At 53.5% G+C, this 22598-nt stretch overlaps 1 protein-coding gene and 1 long non-coding RNA gene across 4 annotated transcripts in view; one reads left to right on the top strand and one right to left on the bottom strand.

Annotated features, from left to right (window-relative positions):
- Unc5a (unc-5 netrin receptor A) overlaps positions 1-22598 on the top strand; it is a 59125-nt gene that overhangs the window by 15836 nt on the left and 20691 nt on the right. The gene's annotated exons all lie outside the window — the stretch shown is intronic.
- On the bottom strand, positions 17231-18134 carry LOC116081621. The gene is made up of 2 exons (XR_004114936.1): positions 18024-18134; positions 17231-17476 (listed from the first exon to the last, which is right to left on the bottom strand). It is a non-coding gene; the product is annotated as an uncharacterized LOC116081621 (long non-coding RNA).

The following is a 22598-nucleotide window of genomic DNA, read 5'->3' on the forward strand; positions in this document are numbered from 1 at the left end:
CCTTCCTTCCTTCCTCCCTTTCTCCCTTTCCTTTTGTCTTTTTGTGCTTTTCATTAATAGTCTGCTCTGGAAGTCCTAGCTTCATTTTTCTGTATAACTGGAGTTGAAAGAAAATCATCCAGAGGTCTAAAGTGAACCGCCAGCCTCGCGATCTCTGGCCCAGAGGCTGAAGAGCCTATTTATTGTGTGCTCCTACTTTTAGCTGTTGCAGGCCATGCTATTTTGAACATTTCCGTACCAGTATTTGCTTAAATACCTGCTTTCCATCCTCCTGGGCACACTCCTAGAGTCGGGTTGCTGAGTCAGGTGGCTCTTGCACTGAACAGGCTCAGGAAACACAGCGTTAGACGCACCACTTTATATTCCTAACCAGCAATGCATGGGTCTCCCGATTCTTCACACCCCAATGCCTATCTTTGAAACATTGAACTCTTGTAAAATTGTTTTTCTCATCTCTTGGTGCACTCCTTTGTTGGTCCCAGAGTCTGCAGGTGGCTTGTCTTCGAGGGAGGCCAACCAGCTCTTCCTGGCTACATGGTGCAGAATGGGCAGGCACAGGAAAGTAGGGGCAGCTGAGACTGGCCCTGTAGCTGACAGGTAACAGTGAGCTGTCTGATTTATGGGCCTCCTCTGCACCACTCCCCAAACCAAGAGCTGGCCTCTCCATCCCTCCTTTCCTCTGTGTGTGCATGCGTGCATGTGCACAAACCGCGCGCACACACACACACACACACACACACACACACACACAGTGCGCACACACATATGTTTCTCACCACCAGGATAAATGTAGCTACCAACAATACTGGTGCTAATTTGTCAGTCCAAGGCTGTGATCGCGAATACATTAGCATCTTCACGTGAAAGCATTTCATTTTTTTAGTGATTAAGAAGTATTTGTCTTAAGCATTAGGGTGCCATGTTGTAGGCCTCCCGGGCAGCGGAGGGGAAGGTGAGGGAGTCCCCAAGTATGATAGCCTTGTTGCCTGTGTAAGTAGTTATCACTCCACCCTTCCGAAGCTTCCTGGGTGTGGGGGTGAGTGTGCCCAAGGCAGACAGGTAGGTAGCAGGGTGACAGAGTGAAGATGGTGGAGCCTGAAGATGCATCCTCAGATGCAGGTCTGGAGCCTAGGAGCTTCCACCTTCATCTTCTCCATTTCTCCATGTCAGACCCAGCAGCACACAACGTTCTCTGCCGTAGCGACTTCATGACATTATCAGCAATGGGGTGGGCCTTCTTAATTACATTGTTTCCTTCTTTATTTTACACCTCTCTCCACTAAAGCTTACATTTCTCGAGGGCGGGGACTGTGGGTTTTTATGCTCAATGCTCGTGTGTGTGGGGGTGGGGAGGGGGGTGATGGATGATCTGTGGGAAGTAGATATTTTCCCCCCTCTTAAAGATTTATTTATTATTATATAAGTACACTGTAGCTGTCTTCAGACACTCTAGAAGAAGGAATCAGATCTCATTACAGATGGTTGTGAGCCACCAAGTGGTTGCTGGGATTTGAACTCAGGACCTTCAGAAGAGCATTCAGTGCTCTTAACCACTGAGCCATCTCTCCAGCCCAAGGGAAGCAGATATGTTAATGGGTTGGTTCTCACAGACCTGACCCTTCTCTCTTCTCTGCCACTCTCACTCCAAGGTGGTCTGTGCCTCCCTCTCTGGGTGTACCAAGAGCCACTGCGAAGGGTTCCCCAGTGCGCGGACTGTCTCCTCTGTCTGCTGTTGACAGCCTTCTTGGTTGGGATCTCCCATTCTTTTTTTCTGGGGCTTCCAAGCTATGTGGCTCTCTCTTGTCTCTAAAGGGATGAAGGACATGCCTGCAGGGTTCTATGCCTTCTAGTGTACTGACCAGTGTGTGTGTGTGTGTGTGTGCGCGTGTGCATGTGCGTGTGCGTGTGTGTGTGTGTGTGTGTGTGTGTGTGTGTGTGTGTAATGTGCATGTACATGTGTGCGAGAACCAGGCTTCTCCCTGCAGGCCTCTCTCTGACAACCATGTAGAAGGCTCCTTGTACCCTACTCTACCTCCCAAACTCCCGTGGCCCCGCCTGCACTCTGTGTGTCCCCAGGTCAGCCCCTCCCCCAGGCTCCCACCCCCTCAGTGAAAGGCAAATAACTGGAAGCTTTTATCATTCGGCAGAAGCAACATCAGAAAACAATTATTGTTTTAATTACCTGCTGTCGCCGTACAAGACAGGGAGGTTGTAAAGTGTGATGGAATCTTTCATGTTAATGGACGCCAGCCTGCACCAGGCCACGATTTATGTGGATGCAGCTGGCAACTGGCGTCAACCGGTGTGGAATCTCTAAAGGCCCTCCGCATCTCCGTGCCTGCACCAGGTACCCCTATTGCCCATCACCTGTCTGTCTAACGTGGCAGGGACACCTACCTTCTCTTCCCAGGAAAGCCTGCAGCCAGCAAACTGGTGCCCAGGGACCCAGCATCCCTTTAAAGGGAGACTGCTGGGTTGGTACCTCTTGCCACTCGCACGAAGAAGTGCTTGTGTGGGTACAGGCCGATGGCCTCTCTGCAGGCCTGCTCACCCTGCTGTATCCTGCACACCCCTCGACACACCCGGGTGGTGTTCTGGTTCCATATTGGATTTCTTCCGTGCTGGTCCTTCTCGGAAGTCCTATTAGCCCACCTTGTTTCTGCTTCCCCTCCCCGACTTGTCCCTCGGAGATCCTGGCCACTGAGTCGTGCTTCTTGGCTGAGGTCTTCAAAGGCCTTCCATATCCCCTGTTGTACAGTCCTCATTTACACACATCGTCCTCTCCAGTGGCCACGGCAGCTGTGTTTGGACCCAGAACTGACACTCTTGCCCTGAGCACATCCACGTACATTTCTTCATTGAGGCCTCATAATGGAGCTTTGAAGAGGGCTGTGAGTATGGGCCCATCTTACAGATGTGAAGACAGAGGCACAGAGAGGTCAAGGGTCAGGCTAAGTCTGCACAGAAGAGCCAATGTGAGGACTAACCCGGTTAGTGTTGGAACCTGCTCAGGACAGTATCGGGAGGGAAATCCACGCCTGGCTGGGTTTGATTTTATTTTTAATTTTTGAGAGGATGTCTTGCTATGTTGCTAGGTTGGCCTTGAACTCTAAGGTTCAAGTGATCCTCCTGCCTCAGCCTTCTGAGAAGCTCTGTGGGCATACCTGGCTTCATTTTGGCTCTAACCACAACTTTTATTATTATTACTGTTTGACCTGGAGTTTCCCATTTAACTGCATACCTCACTTGTCCTCACCTGTAGAATGGGTACATTGGGGTCATCCATTGTCATGGTACTGGTCTGTAACCTTAGGCTGTGAAGATCAGTAGGATCCATGTCGTACGAGGATCCTGTTACCTCCATATTAAGACGTTTCATCCCTTCCAGAGAGGATGAGAGCTTCAACAGCTGGAAACACTGTGACCAAATTCGTTCTTTAGAAAGATCACAGTGGAGGATGGGAGGGTAGAGAAAGAGCACCAGCCAGCCAGAAAGGACAGCAGGGCTCGCTCCCCCTGGGGAAGGGATAGCTCAAGGGCCTGGGGCAGCCTGGGGCAGCCTGGGGCAGCCTGGGGCAGCCTGGGGCAGCCTGGGGCAGGCTGTCTTCTCTCAGCACACACCTGTTCAAGTCCCCTGGCAGGTGAATCTGGCATCGGGAACCAAGGTCCTAGCTAAGGCCAGGGAACGGAAAGCTATCTGGAGTAAAAAGCAGACGACCGGAGAGCCAGCTCCTCCTCAGAGCTGGCTCTCCCAGACAAGCCCACTCGGGCTGCCGTGTGCGAGCAGGTGGGGTTTCTCCAGGCCTCCTCAGAGCTGGCTCTCCCAGACAGGCTGGGTGCAGGTGGCGGGCTTGCCCTGGACGGCCTCACTTACCAGTTTACTGGCTTGCCCACCTGTTCTTCCATGCATCCGCTCATGTCTTCAGTGCTTGACAGTGCTGCTGTCTGCTCTGGGCTCTGAGCCTCCCCACCTGGGCTGCCGGGATGTCCAGTGACACTGCATGCGTGCCCTCATGGAGCTGATATTCAAGTGCAGGGGGCAGGCAACACCCCAGTGAACAGATGAAGACATGAAATAATTACACGCTGTCAGGCATGCAGAAGAGAACAAAGGAGCTGAGACATGGTCCCCCTCCTGTCCCTGTCCTGTCTGTGGCTGAGAAGTGGCTCTCTGCATGTAGGCCCTGCGGTGATACATGGACGGCATTAGTGGGCCAGCCTGCCTGATTCGTCTCCCTGTCTTTCCTGGATTACTGTCCCACTTTGGCCATCGCTTCAGCCTCTAATATATTCCCCACGGCCAGGGAGGGACCATTCATTTAAAGATCTTTCTGTTGAGTCTTCTGTGGACCCTAAGGGGAAGAAAAATGCCTAGAGAGAGAAAAAGTGGGTACCAGAGAGATCTGATGTCAGAACTGTAAGAAACAGCACAGAGTTTGCTAGGGTCAGACTTGTGTCCTGTCTTCTGATGGTCCCCATTTGCCCTCACCCCTCCCTTCCTCTACCTGCCTCCCAGTGAGCCTAGCCCAGTCTCTTGGAGAGAAGCTGTGCAGTGCTCTGGGAGATGGCGTCTCTGATTACAATTCAATTTGCCAGCATCTCCTCCCTCCTGGGTCTCTGAGGAGCTGTGCATTTGTTTTGAAGGCTCCTGTGGGAGCACCGTCAACATTCTGGGCCAGAGCTGCTGTCAGTCTGGGTCTGTCGTGTACCAGTGGTAAGGAGACACTGAGCGAAGCTGCAGCCACAAGGCAGGTCAAAGACGCAAGGGGACAGTCAGACCTGCGTGGGCCCTTTAGGGCACTTGTATGACATGGCTGGGAGTCACCATCTCTTTGGGACTTCGAGTGGCTACTGCATCTCATGGAAGTGTTCAGAAATCCCAGACTTTGCAGGCAAGCCCCTCACTTTATGAGCAGCGCTGTCAAGGAGAGGTGAGGTTTGGCCTGGGTCACTTAGGACAGGGGTTCTCACACAGCACTTGGGCCTGAGGATTGGGGCTCACTGGCTTGTACACCTAGAAGTGGACATTGGCCCTGGGCACCAGGGATGGATGCACCCATGGGTGAAGGTGACCTTGCTGCCAGCTCAGGAAGCCTGCCTGCCCTTCATGGCCAGCCCCCCGCCACAGGGGAGGCACTCAGGGCTTCCTGCCAGTCCCATCTCTGCCTATCAACAGTGGCCACTGGCCAATGCAGTATGAAAGTCCCCTACAAATGCTCTTGGGTGGGAGCCATTGGGCCCCTACTGGTAGTCAGGAGCAGCCTTCGTCCAGGATTCTCCAGCCACCGAGGTCCAAGTTTCAGGAGAGCCCCTGTACCTTTCCCATAGTTGCAGATGCTCGATAGCCCCTCATGCGTTTCTCTCCTGTGCTGGCATTTCCTGCGTGGCTCTGGCTCCTTCCCTTCTGTCAAATCTATGAGCTAACTGGGCTCTGCAGAGGACGGCTCTGAGCTCCCGATGTGCAGGTGTGTGGCTGAGCAGGGAGGAGGGCAGCATAGAGATGAGCATTACCACACACACACACACACACACACACACACACACACACACATGCACCTGAGCAGGAATGGAGAGGCAGCCCTGTATAAAAGTGTCTCAGAAATGGGCTCATCTGGAATTCAAAGCAACTGTTTTCTCATTGATAAAGAACTGACAAACTGAAAGAAAAGAAACAAAAGGTTGGCCAGTCAAACAACCGTCTTGGTGAGAATCAGAGATGTGCTTTTGGGCAATGAATCAAAGCTCCTCTCTCCTCTCTCTCTCTAACAATCAAATAAAATATCTGGAAGACTTTGGGTATGTATGAAAAAATATGGAGTTTAAAGTTAAATCTCAACTCTTTGGGGTGATGGTAAATGCCAGGCCAGTGAAAGATGGCTTTCAGGGAGGTCTCACCTCAAAGGCAGTGGGCTGGACAGAAGATGGCACTGAGTGTGGATGGGGTCACATCATGGAGGCTGTCTAGGTAGAGGGGACTTGGGGCATAGAATGACAGCAGTGCACTGGACGGGATGAGGAGGGAGCTGGGGAAGTTATCCATGTTCCCTCTCCCATCGCAGGGCTGAGGACAGATGTAGCCTGCAATGTGGCCCCGTGTGGGAGGTATACCCATTAGAGTTGGGGGAGGGGATGGTCACAGATTGACTGGTGGGCTATAGAAACTCAATTTGCACATCTGTGGAATGGAGGCACTGACCTCCCGGTGAGAGCTGGACTTACAGAGATGTGAGAGCAGCTGAGAGCCCAGGAATGACACTGTGCAGGAATGGTGACATTCCTGAAAGCTGAGTGGCTGTCGAGACAGCTGTGTAGAAAGGAGACCAGTATATAAACTAAACCCGGTCCACCTGGGACGAGCTCAGAAGAAGAGTCCGTGGGGAAACAGGGAAGTCTATAGAATCAGCAAGAAGGGGCCACTCCTCTCCCTGGCTAAACCGCTGCCTCACAGGCAGCCCCCTCCCCACCCTGGCCCCCAACCAAGCTCAGGAGAAGGCAGGTTTAAAACCAATAACAGGAAATCCTGCTGTACTCGGCAGGGAACAAACTTTGAAAATCATTTCCCCTAGAGGTGATACAGGCTGGAAATATAAATTGCTTCCAGGGGGGTTTAGATACGTGTGTGGATTGTGGAGCTGGAATGGTTCCTGGGCAAAATTAGAGTGTGAGGAGGCCTCTGCCCCCTGAAGACGGTATCAGAGAGGGAGTCCCACCAGAGCAGGATGCCGGGGCAGCCATGACCACTTGCTTGCACTGTCTGCGTGCGAGTCTGCAATGAGGCACGCAGTGTCTTCCCATCTGATGGGGCTGCTTCCCCTCTCACAGCCCAGCTCTGCTCTGAGGCTCCTTTCCACCCTGTCCCCTGATCCCCACGGATACTCCAGTCCCCATGTGGAACCCTGTCTCCTCTACTCCTGCCCCTACCCCCGCTCCAGCCCCTATGTTGAGCTCCGACCTGTGGATTTTTCCAGCCACACACCCATGCCTGCACTTTCAGTAGTGCTGGCTTCTGCCTCCTACTCACTCAGCATCACAGGGAGGCCACCGCTCCCTCTGTGCACCATGAGACAGTGAAGGCTGGACTCACCCGCCTGGCTCTCCAGGGACTGCTATTGGTATGCAACCTGTCTCTCCAACTGTCTTCCCATTGCCTGTCTCTGCTTGGCGTGCTTTTCCAGAGTCCCCAGCACAGGCTTCTGGATTGGGCTGAGGTTTGAGCCCTTTGGGGACCCACAGTCCTGGAAAGCTTTGGGTACCAGGATGGAGACATGGTCATGAAGAGAGAACAGGCAGCTTGGGTCTCTGCCAGGTTATCTGTCTCACGCAGAAGGTCTTCTGGGAGTGACATGAACAGAGACAGAAAGGCTACGGCGTCTGCTTTTCCTCCCAGCTCCCAAGATGACTTTAGTTCTTTCCAAGCAAACACCGAGTCAGTAAGCTGTGAAGTTCGCAGGGACTGGTGCCGTAGTACCACGGACAGCTCCTGGCCTCTTTCACGTCCTTAAAGCTAGTTTAATTAGACCTGCACTCTGCCTGCTAAGACCTCTGGTAGCTCTTGAGGGGTCCCTGTCGCCACCTCTAAAAGCCCTCTGGAGAATTCACTCTTGCTGTATACCGGACACTGTTGCATGAGAAAGTTACTGTCAATAGGGCTGGCAAAAGGAGCTCCCTCTGTCAAAGGGAGCTCCCCCCCTTTGTGGGTAGAGACTCTCATCCTGTAGGCATCCACTGAAGTTCTCAGATCTTTTCCCAGATAAAGTGGTTGCTGTGGTTGGGTGTGGCCCAAGTGTCCCCAATAGTTCACATGCTGGAGGCTTGGTTCTCAGTGTAGTAGTGAAGAGGGTAGCGGGCCCTTTAAGGGGTGGGGTCTGAGAGATGTTCTTGGTATATTGGAGGCTCTGCTCTCAGATGAGGTTAAAGTAGTGTTCACAGACCCCTTGGTTCCCACACAAGGCTGATAATAGACAAGAGCACAGACGGCCCTCCCCAGCACTCTGGCTTCCTTATGGTGACCTGAGCTGTTGTTCCCAGGCACGCTTCTAATACTGGGATACCAGCTTCTATGAGATTCTCACCGGAGGTTGAACCAGGGAGGTTTCTCAACCTCCACAATTGTGGACTAAGGGGTGGGGAGATACAGCTAGCTCACTTGTCTCTAGCAAGTTCCAGGCTCCAAGTTCAGCCTGAGCACTACAAAAACAAAACTGGCAACTAAGTAAACCTCTTTCTTTATAAAGTTAGCCTGCCTGGGATATTCTGTTACAGTAACCAAAAAGTGGACTAATACTGTTACCATGCCTTCTAACAAACCCGATTTACTGCTTGACTCTGCTAAGAGGCGAGTGAGGTAGGAAGCAGGGGTTACTGGGCATTCTGATGGCTCTGGGAGAAGCCAGGGAGCCACTCTCCTACTAAGAAAGCCTTCTCTGCCTCCCCGGCGCCTAAAGAAATAGCATGTCCTTTACTCGAGTTCCTTTCTCATCTGCCTTGCCAGTTTCATCTTCCTGCCTCTCAGCTCATGTTTCAGACTTTGTAGCCAACCCCCTCAGTTAAGAATCTTCTGGTTGCAGTATGACAGAAAACTCAACTCAAATTGACTTAAACAGTAAGTAGGTGTTATTGATCCTTGCAACTGAAGAACCCACAGGTATAGCTAACTGAGGAAAGCCTGATGCCCAGGTGCAGTCACTCTCGACTATTCTCCCAGCCCCCAGTCTCTCCGTGCCCTCTGGTGACAGGGTGGCTGCAGCAGCTCCAACCCTCAATGCTTTGTCCTACTCCTAGGAGGACACTGACCCCTTTCCATGCATGTTCAGGTCAACTGCCACCCCAAAACAAGAGAGGCACTTGACTGGAGCCAATCAAGGATGCACCCTGGAGCACATAAGGCATAGGTCCATCCAAACCACTTGGCTAATTATGAACAGTGGTGGACCCCTGGAAGAAAATAGAGCTGCTGTTTATGGGGAAAGGAGAGACAGAGGTCAGGGATGCAGCTAAAGGCATCCAATAATGGCGCTGCAGCCCCCTTCTCTGTTCCCTGACTAGTTTGCTGTGTCCAGCCATTCCACCTGCTGATACCCAGTGCTCTTCAAAGGAGACCCTTTTGTCAACCGCCTCTCTGATGTCACATCCACTCATGAGATGCAGCTACCTCATTGGTTCCCACTTGAGTGAATGCTCCTCTGTTGTGGCCCCACCCTATACATCCTCCAAAGCACTTCATCTTTAGTGAGATGGAGATAAAGCTGGGTTGCTTAGCCACGGAGGCATCAGAGGAGGATGCTCAGAGCCAAGAAACCCGGAGCAACAAGGTCTGCAGGAACTGAAGAGAGTGGACATGTGTCCCAGGGCTGGAGCGATGGATGGCTGCAGCCACATTGGCTCAGTGGGGTGCTATGACAGCATCAGTACACCCCAAGAAGGCCACTGGTCAGGGAGAGCAGGGCTGTACTGTGCCCAGATCACAGAGCCTGGATTGGATCTAGCGTGCGAGTTCTCGCCCCTGAAGCTGCATGCTGGCTGGCATCAGGGTGTGCATGGCAGAAGTGGCCCAGTCTTTTCCCTCATCCCTGCTTCTTCCACAGAACTACAGGACATTAACCTGTGGACCTATGTTGTCTCTGTGGGGCTTTGTAAGGAGCCTATGGGTCTCTGGGAAAGGAGGAGCTGTGTGTCAGAGGGAGGAAGTTGGGGGGAGGGGCGACTTCGAAGCATCAGAGAGAGGTTGTGAGGGGCGTGAGGACATGGGGCTGGGTTGTGAATTGGGTGTGAGAGCCAAGAGCAGTTATTCATTTTCCACCAGCTGGTCTTACAGCATCCCTAACGAACCGCCCTCCCACTCCCCTCTGAGCTCCTGAGCTCTGCAAGGTGTCCCCTCCTCATCCCCTTCTCCCCTCTGGAGAGCCCAGCCTCTAGGGGTTGCTGGCTTTGTGCAAGGCTGGAGTGGCAGTGGAGTGAGAGGATTCTCTGTCCTGGGAGTCCCAGGAGTGATTCCTAACAGAAGCCAGCTGTAAGTGTAGGGAAGGTTCCTCCACCTGACCTTGCTTGTCTGTTCCCTGAGTCTGAGCCAAGAGGACTGACTGGGTCTAGGTCAACTTTAAACAAACAAACAAACAACCTCTTCTGTTTGGGACAAGTGGCACCAGAGGTGAGACCCGTCCCCATGGCCCACACTGAGGGCTTGGCTCCAGGACCAGAGAAGGCCACTGCCCTCCAGGCATGCAAAGCAGAAGAGGCTGAGCCACACACACACACACACTCTCTCTCTCTCTCTCTCTCTCTCTCTCTCTCTCTCTCTCTCTCTCTCTCTCTGCCTAGTTTTTGTTTCCTCTCCAGCTAAGAAGCTCCACCCCTTCCTTCACCAGAAATGGGGGTGTGGCCCAGCTGAGAGCGGCAGGACTTGGTCCTACTTGTCTTGCTGTGGGAACATCAGAGGCAGTTTTGACTCCTTAGCTAAACTTGTAGCGTCCGGGTTCAGAGCTCTCAGCAATGGTTAACTAACATAGCAAGCGCCCTGTGTCAGCTTTCATTTACTTCCTTCTGCCTACAGAGGTTCTTAGTGACAAAGGCCGTTGTGGGTGCCAATGGCAGGCCAGGACGTGGCAGTCTGGCACGTACTTCTAGCCCTGGGGGAACTGGAACTCTGACTGGGGCCTCTCACAGCCCCAGCACGGGACACAGAGGAGCTGTGGTGGCAGCAGAGCAGAGGCTTAGAGCAGACTCAAGCCAGACTGTCCTGCTCTGCTGCATCTTGCTCATTGTATGACCCAACACGAGTTGTAGTTTGTCATCCGCAAAATGGGAATAGCAAGAGCCACGGAGCTGTTGGGACACATGTTTGAGATGTCACGGTAAATAGAGACAAAGCATCCAGCAAAGGCAGGGTCGGTTACAAATTCAGCGCGGCCGCTGTGGCCGGCGGAGGTTGCTTGTGGAAGAACCCGAGAGAATAGGCAGATGCACTGTGATCCACCCACATTGTGATCCACGCTGTCCAGTGACAGAAAGTGTCACTGTGTGTGCAGAGAGCAGCCCAGGTGAACCACAGAAGCGGGGCACCGTGGAAGAAGCCTGACACAAAAACTACATGCTACATATGTCCATTCTGATACGTTCTAGAAAAGGCAGGTGTCACAGGATTGGTGTCTGCTGGGGAGTGGGGTGGGGCCAGCATTCTTCTCCCACCTGCTCCCACCCCCACCTCAGACTCGCTTCCCTCCTGCTGAGGCTGAGAGGCGCTCAGTGACACATTAGCAAGAAAGATGCCACAAGAAATAAAGTTTGTTATGAATTATTCTGTTTGGGGCTAATTATAGGCACAGAGGAGACGGGTGTTTACAGAGGCAGGAGGTGGGGGTGTGGGGAGAGGGAGAGGGAGAGGCTCCCCAAGCCGGAGACAGTTAAGCACATGAAGCTGCATAATGGGGTGGGGTGGATAAGGCACTTTAAAAATAAACACAACTGAACTCTGGTCCAAGGTGATTGAAGTGTCAGAAGGCAGATATGAGGCCCTAGGTGCTGGCAGACCCCCTGGACAAATCCTGGAATCTCAAGAGACACCAGGCTGCAGGACAGCCATGGGATGTCCTCTTCTGAGGAATGATTCTGGGTCTACACCACCTGCCCTTCATGGGGGGGCAGGGGGGAGGAGCACTGCTCTCCTGAGCCCTCCTCATGCCCTGCCTGAGGCAGTGGAAAGATGGTGTATCTCCACTCAGAGACCCTGGAGTTGTGTCTGCAGTGAGTTAGGAGGACACTGCAGAAGACCTGAGTTCAACCAGTGCCCTCTGGTTCCAGCAGGGTTGTGGGAGGGCCAGAGGGATTTTGACAGACAGCTGTCAGGGAAGCGGACCTGCATGAGGCCCCTACCATTCTTTCAGCAGGAGGCAGAAACTCAATGTTTGTGTGTAGCTGTGTGTGGTCTTTCCCGGTTGGTCAGAGCCTGAAGCCTAAGGCTAGTGGACTTCTGCCCCAGGCAAAGGGGGCCATACCTGCTGCTAGGCAGCTGGAGTCAGGCATCCACAACACCATGGCTCAGTGACTTACCCTATCCATAAGGATTCTTGGCATCAGACCTCGGTGCCAGCTGTGGACTCCCTGACCTGTGCTCTCAGCTGGCAGGCCATTACACACAGGATCTACGGCAGAGTGAGCTGGTGCCTCTGCAGCTTGCCAGAGGAGCCCCACCCCGCCTCCCTCAACAGCACAGGGTAGGCTATTTGTTTATGCCTGGCTGACCCGCCATCGCCATCGGCTCAGTCAACTGAGCAGGGAGTGACAGCCATCTTTGCTTTCTGCTCTGCCTTACCTAGCCTCAACCTGCTGTGCCCGGGTGGATGCTTTGTGCAGGTGTAGCTCCTCTGTGGGCCCTGCTCTGTCTGGCAGCCTCCCACAGCCTGCTAGGGGGCACTGTCACCCTTTCTCTGGGTCTGACCCCTCTCTGGTCTCCCATGTCCAGTGTTGCAGCCATCAAGGAAATTGTCACCAAGTGTCACACCCTTGCTTCTGCAGTAGCCGCCTGACATGTCCTCCGACACTGCCTGCTCCCCCATAGCTCCCCATACAAGGCCTATGTGCGGCCTCTGTGCCTGCTAGTTTCTCCTGCTACACAGAAAGCACCCTGAGTCCCTCCACAGACCAGAGCCTGGGGTGCCCAGGGAGCTATCCATTCCCTTGGCAGCGTAGACTGAGGGCCTATGGGGTTGTTTGACCATGCTGCAAGAGAGTCAGGCAAAGAAGCAAGCCCAGCGGAGATCCCAGTAGAGGGCGGGCACTGAAGCACGTCGGGGTGGGGGTGGGGGTGAGGGACACTTCTTAAGTACTGAGTGTAGGAGCTATGTGTGTGTGTGTGTCTGTGTGTGCGCATGAGGGAGAGAGAGAGAGAAAGAGAAAGAAAGAGAGAGAGAGAGAGAGAGAGAGAGAGAGAGAGAGAGAGAGAGAGAGAACATCCTTAGCAAAGAGAACAGCAGATATCAAGGCCCAAAGTCAGAATGGAGCTGGGAGGCTTAGCGGCTGGGAGAGGCCAGGAGAAACATGAGGCAGAGCAATCAGGTTTCCTGCCAGGGTAATGCTTTCTCCTTTGGAAGAAGCCGGGTAGCCACATGGATGGCTGAGGGGAAATGCCCTGATCTGAGGTCTGTGTGATGTCCGTTGCCCCCTAAGAACAAAGAGTGGTGGACAAGGAAGAGGGGCCCAGAGGGAAGAACCTCAGAAAACCGGCAGACCCATAGCACTTTTTCCCAATGGATACCGACCGGCACCACGACTCAGTGATAAGCAGAGACGCAGGATGGGGACAAAGACTCCAAAGATCAGTGCTTTGGCCTTGAAGGGCATCCTCACAGACCCCCGAGCCTTGTGCCGTGGCATCTTACACAGCTTGGCAAGGCCTGCTGCAGGGACCTGCCCAAGGCACCCAGATCAGGTTCCCCAGGGATTTGCTGCAGTGAGCACTGAGCCAAATCTGACGGAGGCTGTAACCTTAGACTTCCCACGCTGATGATGCGGCCAGTGCCTGTCCCCCACCAGTGGGTGGGCTCCAGACAGAGGTCAAGCCTGATTTTGCCCTGCGTGGTGATTCTAAGCTGCCACTCCAGACTCAGCTTACATTTGGTGTCAGGAGAAGCCAAGGACAGCAGAGACAGTCAGAAGCCCTGGTGCTGGGGACCAGAGGGAGCCAAGGCTGCAGGGCGGTGAATTGGACCGGAAGGAGGTCGAGCCGTCCTTGAAGCAAGCCAGCCTGTGGCTGCTTGTGTCTGGAGTGCATCTCAGTGGGGACAGACGTGCTAAGGAGTGGGGTGGACACACAGATACACAAAGGTTCTGCTCCTGGCTTCCTTTAGGAGCAGCCTCCAAGCCTGGAGAGAACCAGCTCCCCACCGCCTTTCTCTCTCTCTCTCTCTCTCTGCCCTCCCCTCCCCCACCACACTCCATTTGTGCCGCTCGGGTGGCAGTGCCCACATTGTGCTGAGGGGGCAGATGAAGGTCTCCTTGCCCTCAGTCTCCCGCAGCAGCAGACCCTGGTGGGAATTGTTGGATGAACAAACAGTTGTGCTACCAAAGCTGCCCCCCTCTCCCACGGCGCCTGTCCCCTGGGGTCAGGGTTGGGAGATGGGTGGACAAAGTAGGTAGGGCTTGGCTTTGCCCAGTGTCCACACGAAGCTGGGACCAGACTGCTGAGTGTCCCAGGGTAGCCAGCTTGGGGGAAGGGCTCAGCCTCTTTACACTTCCCCCATTTCATTAAGACTCGTAAATTTCCTCATTAATATACTTAAAGTTCGTTTTAAGGGGAACAAGCAAGAGATAATTGATAATAAACCCTCTGTTAATGCCCTGAGTTTACTGTAGGTAATTTATATCCACGGGTACTGTCTCTCACTCCCAATTACCCATTTAGCTGCATCGTAGTAGCCGTTCAGTCAGGCTGATTCCAACTTTTAGATATTCCAACCCGATAGCCATAAATGCCTGGGGGTGGGAGGTCCCTACTGGGACCACTGCAGGTTTGTATTAAGATTTAAATATCATGCAATTATTAGTGATTTATTAAAGAGCACATGACCTCGTCTAAAAAGTTCTAAATCTTTCGCCCAAAGAGGCCCTGACCGCCCCCCCCTTTAATGTTCCACCCCCACACCTAAACCAAAGCAATGGGCTGCTCTTCTGCAACTCAGGTGACATCATAGCATCGCCTGTGTTTCCATGGCGATGGAAAGCAAGGTGAGGCAGAAGCCAAGGATGGGGGACAGACTCGGGGAGGGCTGCTGTTGGGTGAATCTCCTAGGGAACAAGAGAAAGCCAGGCCTCTGTCCCAAAGGCCCCTCAGGACCCCAGTTGGCATTTAGTGTCCCACCCCTCCAAGATTCCGTCTGTTCTTTTCCTTGACCCTCTTTCTGCCTGTCCCTTCAGGGGTCCTTGACAGGGAGGACACGTAGCTTTTGCCACCGCCTTCTCCCTCCTTTCTTTCATTTTCAGACATTCCACCCTGACTTCATCAAGATGAGCAGGCATGGAAGGAATGAGGGTTCTGGGACTCAAGGCCCAGAGAGGACAGCGGCTTCCCTCAGGCTGCACAGTAAACGCTCACCCATTTTCCCCTTCCTCCTTGAGTTCCTTCTTCTGCTTCTCCCAGCCTCACCCAAGACCTTAGGAGCCTACGAGAGGGTAGGAAAGATAATGAACCAACCAGCCTATGAGAGGGGTAGGAAAGATAACGAACCAACCAAGAAAACATGGAAATCGATAGTAGGAGAAAAAGTATGGCTGCTGTTAAGTGAAATAAACAAGCTGGTAATTATTTGGACAGCGGATAATTAAAACGGGGTGAAGGCTCATTACTATATTGTCAGGGGTGTGATGGCTGTGGCCAGATACCTACCCTCGTCTCAGCTCTAAGGTTGAAGCCAGGCCTGGGCTCCTTCCCTCCCAGATGGGGAGTATTTTTTAATTGAATCTGCTCTCTGGGGCTGCCAGCTCACACTGCCCCTACCCCTGTCTGCAGCAACCTTCTGCTGGCTCCTTGGTTCCATGTGAAGCCCAGCCTGAAGGCCAGAAAGCCCAGGCTGCTCCATGCCTCCTCCTTTCCCAGGCAGAGGGCATCACATAGCTCTTGCTGTCCCTCAGCCTCTAGAAGGGACAAGGTCTTAGGCCTCAGCTAACGATGGATGGATATTAACTAATCCCAGTGAAGCCTCAGGCACCTGTGGGTGGCAGATGAGTCCCCAGTCTCTCTGCCTGGCCTCAGGGTATCCATCCACTGCAGAGAAGACAGATCCAGAAAGAGTGAGTGCTGGTCAGGAGAAGCAGGGGAGAGGCAGCTGAGCAGCGGGGTGGGTACAGAGCCAGGGTGCTTGGCCAGGGAAGGGACTCCCCCTTGCCCTGCCCTGCTGTGATCCTATTTTGTAAAGTTGAGAGACCTCGGGCATTATTTAGTCTGGCTTTGGACTGCCAGCTTGTTTGGCCAATACAATGTCTAAAATGTTTAAATCAGTTGTCAACGTTTTTTTTACTGTGGGAGGTTCCACACCAGTATGGCTTTCCAGCTTCTCAGCCAGCCTGCCTGGTGGTGGCAGTTCTGGGACTGAGCTGACAAGGGGGTGGGAACGGCACCGGCCCCTCTATCTCTCCAACCTTAGCCCAGATCCAGTCCCGCCGCTCTGACACCGAGGAAATTGGCTGTCTGGGGGTCACACAGCCAGGCAGAACAGAGTTCGGACTCTTGTTTCTGGCCTCCAATGTCCAGCCCGGAAATAGGACATTGCTGAGACAAGGGGCCATGGACCTGGGTGTGCCCTGGAGGGTGTATAGTCTGATGGAGACTGAAACCACCTGCTCGGTGGGCCTATGGCAATCCATGGAAGGTCCAAGAGCAGGCCTCACACACCCAGGATGTGAGGCACCAGGAGGGGTGGCCTACAGGAGGGCACATGGGCCTCCTGGAATTAATGGGGCCAGGAGCACTGGGAGTGGGTGGGTGCCTTGTAAGATGGTGGATTGCACAGGCTGTGCCTACACACGGTGGCGTGGGAGCTACAGGAGCTGGCCTCTGCCCTGTGAGGTATAGTTCAGATTATTTCTGGAAACAGCACTGCCATGCTGTAGCTGAGGCTAGGGAGAGAGGATGCCGTGAACTGGGAGGCCTTAGGAGAAACCTGAAGACACAAGGAGCTAGCAGAGAGAGACCAGGATTCTCTAAGGTGCCTTGGAGCCACTGACCCAGATAGCAGGAGGACCTGGGGAAGTCAGGACTGTGTCTGGAGCCCCAGGCTAACTTGGAATGTACCCCATGGAAGGAGCTAGGTAGCCAGGTTGGGAAGCCATGGATGGGTAGGAGCTGGCCCTGACAAAGTGTCTGGCTTTCCCCTCTGCTCCCTATATTAAGAGTGAGGTAGAGAATTTAACTTCTGAGAGCTAGGGCACTTGTTAGCTGGAGACCTGTGGTCACTGTCACTGTGCTGGTGTGGTCATGGCTCAGGAGGACAGGGGGCCACCAGCAAATGTGCCCACAAATGTCATTCTGGGAGGTTCTGCCAGGATTTGCTGCTGTGGTAACTAGGCCACTCCCCTGGGGCAAGACCTGAACCCAGCTGTGTTCTGCACACCGGATGCAGCAAGACTTGAGTGAGCCACTTGCCTGCCTGGTAGGAAGCCGTGCTTCAGTGCCCCGGGCATCCATGTCTTCACCTCGAAGGGGTAGAGTGGAAACAGGTCTTTACCTCCCAGAATCCTCGTGAGGTTAAAGTGAGAAGGCAAGCCATGTTATGGTGACAAGAGTGTGCACTGGGCAGTGACGATCCTGTAGTGTCTCATGGGGTCCAAGGGCTGATGACGGTGACCCACCTTGTGTCTGCAGCCTTCAGTTCCTTCCCAGAGGTTCCACAACCCCAGAGCCACTCGAGCTGAGCTCCGTTAAGCCAGTGAGATATGAAACGCCATCACATCCAGGACAGGATCTTTAATTAAATTAACTGCCGGCAACCTTGTAAAAAAAAAAAAAAAAACGCTGATGGGGTCATAAACAGCTATGTAGGCAGTGGCCATCCATCAGCCCTGTGTGTCTGCCAGGGGCCACACCTGCCTGCCATGGGATAGCCACACACTGGGCTACGGCCACATTTCTAGAACTGCCGCCATCTTTACATAGCCTGTAAGTAAGGTTACCTGTTGAAGGTCACAGATGAAAATGGGGAGGGCTTGGGTGCTAACCCGGGAAGGAACGCCCTCCAGCCTGCAGGCCAGTGGAGTCACCTCTAATCCACAGGCAGTCTGTGAGTGCCCCAGCTCTTCATCTGCTTGCTGTGTGACCTTGAGTGGGCATTCTCCCTCTCTGAGTCTGGTTCTTCCCTAGACAGACAAGAGGACTCCCTCTTTTCCCGCCTGCCTGCCTCCCTCCTCTGCGATGTTCCCAGCACTCTCCTGGCCTCCCGCCCCGCAGGGAACAGTGCCAGCAGCTCTTTTATGTCTCCTTCAGCTGAGGGTGCCGTGGCCCTGGCAAGGCTCGTGTGCATTGAGTAGTGACGAGGTACCTGTGCCCATCACTGCCAGGTGACAGATGGAGGAGGACATGAGGTGCACACGCCATCATCATCCCACCTCTGTGCAAGCCAGACGGAGGCCCACGGAGGCCCACCACCACACACCAGTGGCAAAGTCAAAGCAAGGAAAGCCTCCTCTTACCTCCCCTTCCCCCTTCTCCCTGGGCTCTGTGACCACATAATTACCCCGGATTCCATTCTATTTAATTGTAGCTTATTAAATTCTAACCAGCCAATTATCAACCACAATTACAGCTTAATTCAGGGACACAATAGCTATTTTATCGTTTGTTAATCAAATGCTTATTTAGACCTCAGTTTTATTAACTATTTCTCTGGCCTAAGGCAAGGCCCCTTGGAAGGGGGTAGGCTCGGAGTAGGGCCCAAGGCTCTGTCCCTCATGACAGCTCTCTGTCCTCTAGAGTTTCCAAGTCGTCTTTGCTGGCAGGCTTGAGGGCTCCCAGTGATGGCAGCGGTGTCACCCGAAGGGTGGGTACTAGACACAGTTAGAACACTTCTGAACATGGCACACCACACTCCTCACCAGGCCCCGCACAGGGGTTAGCCACATGCTACTGACATGCCACATGTAGACAGAGAGCAAAAGACTTCTCTGTGGTCAGTGCCTGGGGACCAGATGGAGTTAGCAGTGGTCACTTGAACAGTATAGTCATGGGGACTCTCAGAGGAGTGAGACTGGAGCTGAGACTGCAGATCTAAGAGGGGCAGCCACGGGAAGTCAGGGTGATGAGATGCAGATAGAACAGGGCACGTGCCAAGGTCCAGTGGCAGAAAAGTTTGGTGGGTTTGAGAAACAGGAGTGGAAGGGGAAGTGGTGGGTACAGGCTGAGGTGATGCCCATATTGTGACTGTCTGTCTGTCACTTGTGGGGTATGTGGCCAGTCTCACAGAGGCAGTTAGAAGAAGCACATTTCATCTACCAACAAAAGCCCAGTGCAGCCAGCGCAGGGTTGTGTGGCCACACTCCTCTTTGGCAGTTCAGTCTGTCTGTCTGTCTGCATGGTGCTTGTGTCTGTCCTTGTGTCCAAGTACCCGGAGCCCACTGGGGAAGAGGTGACTTTCCTCCAGTCTTGGGAAGGTGGCTCCTGCTTCTGTGACACTTTCATACACATATTACCATGGAAACCAGAGTGTGTGCATGCATGTGTTTGAGAGCGGGTTGGAACCGCCATACCACTGTGAGGTCTCTCACCTCCTGTCTCGTCTTTGTGCATGATCCTACATGGAAGAGACCACAGTCATCACCAAGGCCTGCATGCTGACCTGTCCCCGGGGTATCCTGCACAGCTGGAAGCCATGGCTGGAAGGACAGATGGCTGGTGGGTCACTGCTCTGACCCTGCCTCCTCCTGCAGGGTCACTACAGATGGGGAGATGCTGCTCTTTCTAGGTTGTTGCAGGGTCTGCAGCCAGGCTGTGTGAAGCAGTTGCGAGGCAGTGCCAAGGGTTGCTAGGTTTCTAGGGATCGCAAAGGCTACTGGGGTGTATTCCTGGGCCGGTGGCGCCTTGTCTTCACTCTCAGACAAGTTCGCAGTTCGGAGTTGCCACCTGGAACCCCACAGCTCTTTATGTGCCCCAAGACCTGCGGTCTGTAGCAGGGAGGGGACTTGCTACCTCCATTTCCTACACTTCCACTTGTAGCTCTCTCCGTCTCCCCTCCCCCCTCCCTCCTCACCTCTTCCCCACCCCTCCTCCCAGAATGTATCCTGTGTATTAGGTTCTTGTAGTCAAGCTTCCCTATATAGATTTTAAGAAAACTAGACTCCGGCAGCTGTCTCTCCTAACCCTGCATGTCTGCAGACTGCATCGGGCCCCTGTGCCCTCTTAGCTCCTCCACCAGGCCCAGTGGCTAATGGCCTGGAGCCTGCTCTCCCTAGAGGAAGTGTCTTCACTCCGTTGTTTGTTTGTTTGAGGAAGTCACTTGTCTTGCAGACTGCTTTGATTTGTTGAGTGATTAGAAGGGAAATGGAGCTGGCCCTTAAGAAAGTTAACGCTGTCTGGTTCCTGCCCTTTATCTCTGGGCTCCAGTGCCTTTCCAAGTGATGAATTCAACATCCATTTGATAAACACTCTCTGGGCACTTGCTACATGTGGACACCAGCCTAGCTCTGGAGATGGGCAGGGGACAAAAACACTCAGTCACCGTTCTCAGGGCTCTCACATGCTCAAAACTGGCAATAGGATTATTGTCTGGGGGCTCCGAGGAGGGTGACCAGTACTGTTTGGGGGTCAGGAAAGGTTTTTGGCAGGAGGGAAGTTTGAACCGGTATTACAGGTGGGCAGACACCATCCAGGAAGGTAGAAGATGTAAACATTCATCAGAGAGGCAACGGGTCCTGACTCCAGATGGCTTCGGCTAAGCCAAGAACTCCCTGGTCCCAGCACTACCCTGAACTCATGCCTGAGAGGTCAGCCTGCCCGCTTCTGGCCATCCGCCACGGCTACTGCTTCAGACCTGCTTCACCTTGTGTTTGGCCTTGCTTTGATAGCCAAGGCCTGCAAGGCTGCCCCCCCCCCTGCTGTGAAAGGCCACAGAGCAACTCCAGAGCCACCCCAGCTCCTGACCTGTCTCCTCGTCCTAGCCAAGGTCTTGGACTCCTATCCCTGAAGACGGGGATCTGCATGACCAGGAGCTGGGCAGGGAGACTGGTGAGGGAGCCAGGAGTAGGGTCAGCCACATGGCCTGCTGAGTGTTAGCTTCCTTGGAAGAAAATCCGGTGCCGTTCGCCAGAGTGTTGGAAGGAGGCAGAGCCTGGAAGGGGATGTGCAAACGCTCTTTAGGGATTGCAAGTCATCAAGATGCCACCGAATGTCGAGGGAGTCCTCGGAGTGAGGCCAGGGGGACGTCTCAAGCACTAGACCCCAGAGGCACATTTGCCTGCAGTATTTCTCTCTGTCTGCCTGGGCATCCATATTGTCTGAGGAGGTGGGACACCCAGGCCACAGGAACCTAGAAGAGCTGCCATCTATAGTTAAGTCTCTGGGGCACAACGCTGGGCTGCGATGGGGACACAGCCTCCCCTCTACTCCAGTCCCAGTCAGCGTTTTTTTTTTTCAGGGGTGTTGAGAAGCAGCTGGCTATCTTGCCCCAGCTGTGTTCACCCCACCAGGGGTTCTGCGAGGAGGGAAAGAGCAGGTGGCAGGAAGAGGGAGCAGGGTGCTGCTGTGCAGGGAAAAGAGCTGGCTTCTGGCAACAGCTGTGGGAGGCCAGGTGACATCCTGCCCCCACCCCTCCCACCCTGCTGGCTGGGATGGAGCCTTACTCAGTAAATGTGACTTCATTAATAGCTTGATTAATCACACCTCATATTTTCGTGGTGCTTTTAAAAATAAAACATTGGAAAGCATGTTCACACCCACCCTGGGCCTCTAAGCGACACTGGAAAGTCGCATGCTCCCTGCTGCAGCGAGGAAAGTCATGGGGCTCAGCTTCACACAGAGACTTGTCCAATGCACCTGAGTGGAGCTGGGGATCCAGCAGTGAAGGATGCTGTGTGTACCCTTAGCTGCTGGCGGGCTCCTCAGCCCTCTCTCTGGGTCTTCCCATAGACTAGGAAGGAAGGGCTACCGTGCACAGCTTTTAATTTCTAGTATAAATTGGGGTCATTTAGTCATTCAACAAACATTCTATTGCCATCTAAGCCAGATCTGTGTGCCTGTACCCCAGAAGGAGGTGCAGGGGATGGGACAGATGCTCAGGTGGGTGACTACCCTAATTTTAGTTCTGCTGTGATAAAAGTATGAAGACAAGAAGCAACTTAGGGGAGAAAGAGTTCCAGGTTATAGTCCATCACCATGGGGAAATCGAGGCAGTAGGAGCTCAAATAGCTGATCACATCACATCCAGTCAAGAGCAGGAAATAAATGCACGAATGCATGCTTTACACTCAGCTAACTTTCTCTGCTCTCATCCAGTCCAGGGTGGCCTGCCAGGGGAATGGTGCTGCCCACAGTGGGCTGCATCTTCCTGATTAGTAAGTAAGACAATCCCCTGGAGCCACGCCCACAGCCACGCTGGTCTAGACAACCCCTCCTGGAGACTCTTCCCAGCCGATTCTGACGTGTGACAAGTTGACAGTTAAAATAATCACAGTGGCAGGATGTGGACCCAAGCCCTCAGAGGAGCCAGCTCTTTTGCTGGTCCTTCCTAGGTGGACAGAAGGTGGCAGGCACTCGCTGTCTACTCGCCCACGCCCACCCTCCCCAAGGCCCTGGAGTCTTCCCAAAGCCTGAGTAGAGAAATCCCAAGTTCCTCCTGGGTTCTAACTCTGAGCCCCCCCCCAACACACACACACATGCGCACACACACACATGCACATGTGTACACGCACATACACATGTGTACACACATGTGCATGTGCACATACATGCATACACATGTGTACAAACGCACACACATGCATACCTCCAGTCCCTCTGCTCTGGCCATGCTGGTATCAGACAAGCCTAGCTACCTCCTGTGACATGTATATACATATACACACACACACACACATACACACACACGTGTACATACACACCCCTCCAATCCCTCTGCTCTGACCAT

The sequence above is a fragment of the Mastomys coucha genome, unplaced genomic scaffold (assembly GCF_008632895.1).
Source record: "Mastomys coucha isolate ucsf_1 unplaced genomic scaffold, UCSF_Mcou_1 pScaffold7, whole genome shotgun sequence".
In the NCBI taxonomy this organism is placed as follows: Eukaryota; Metazoa; Chordata; class Mammalia; order Rodentia; family Muridae; genus Mastomys; species Mastomys coucha.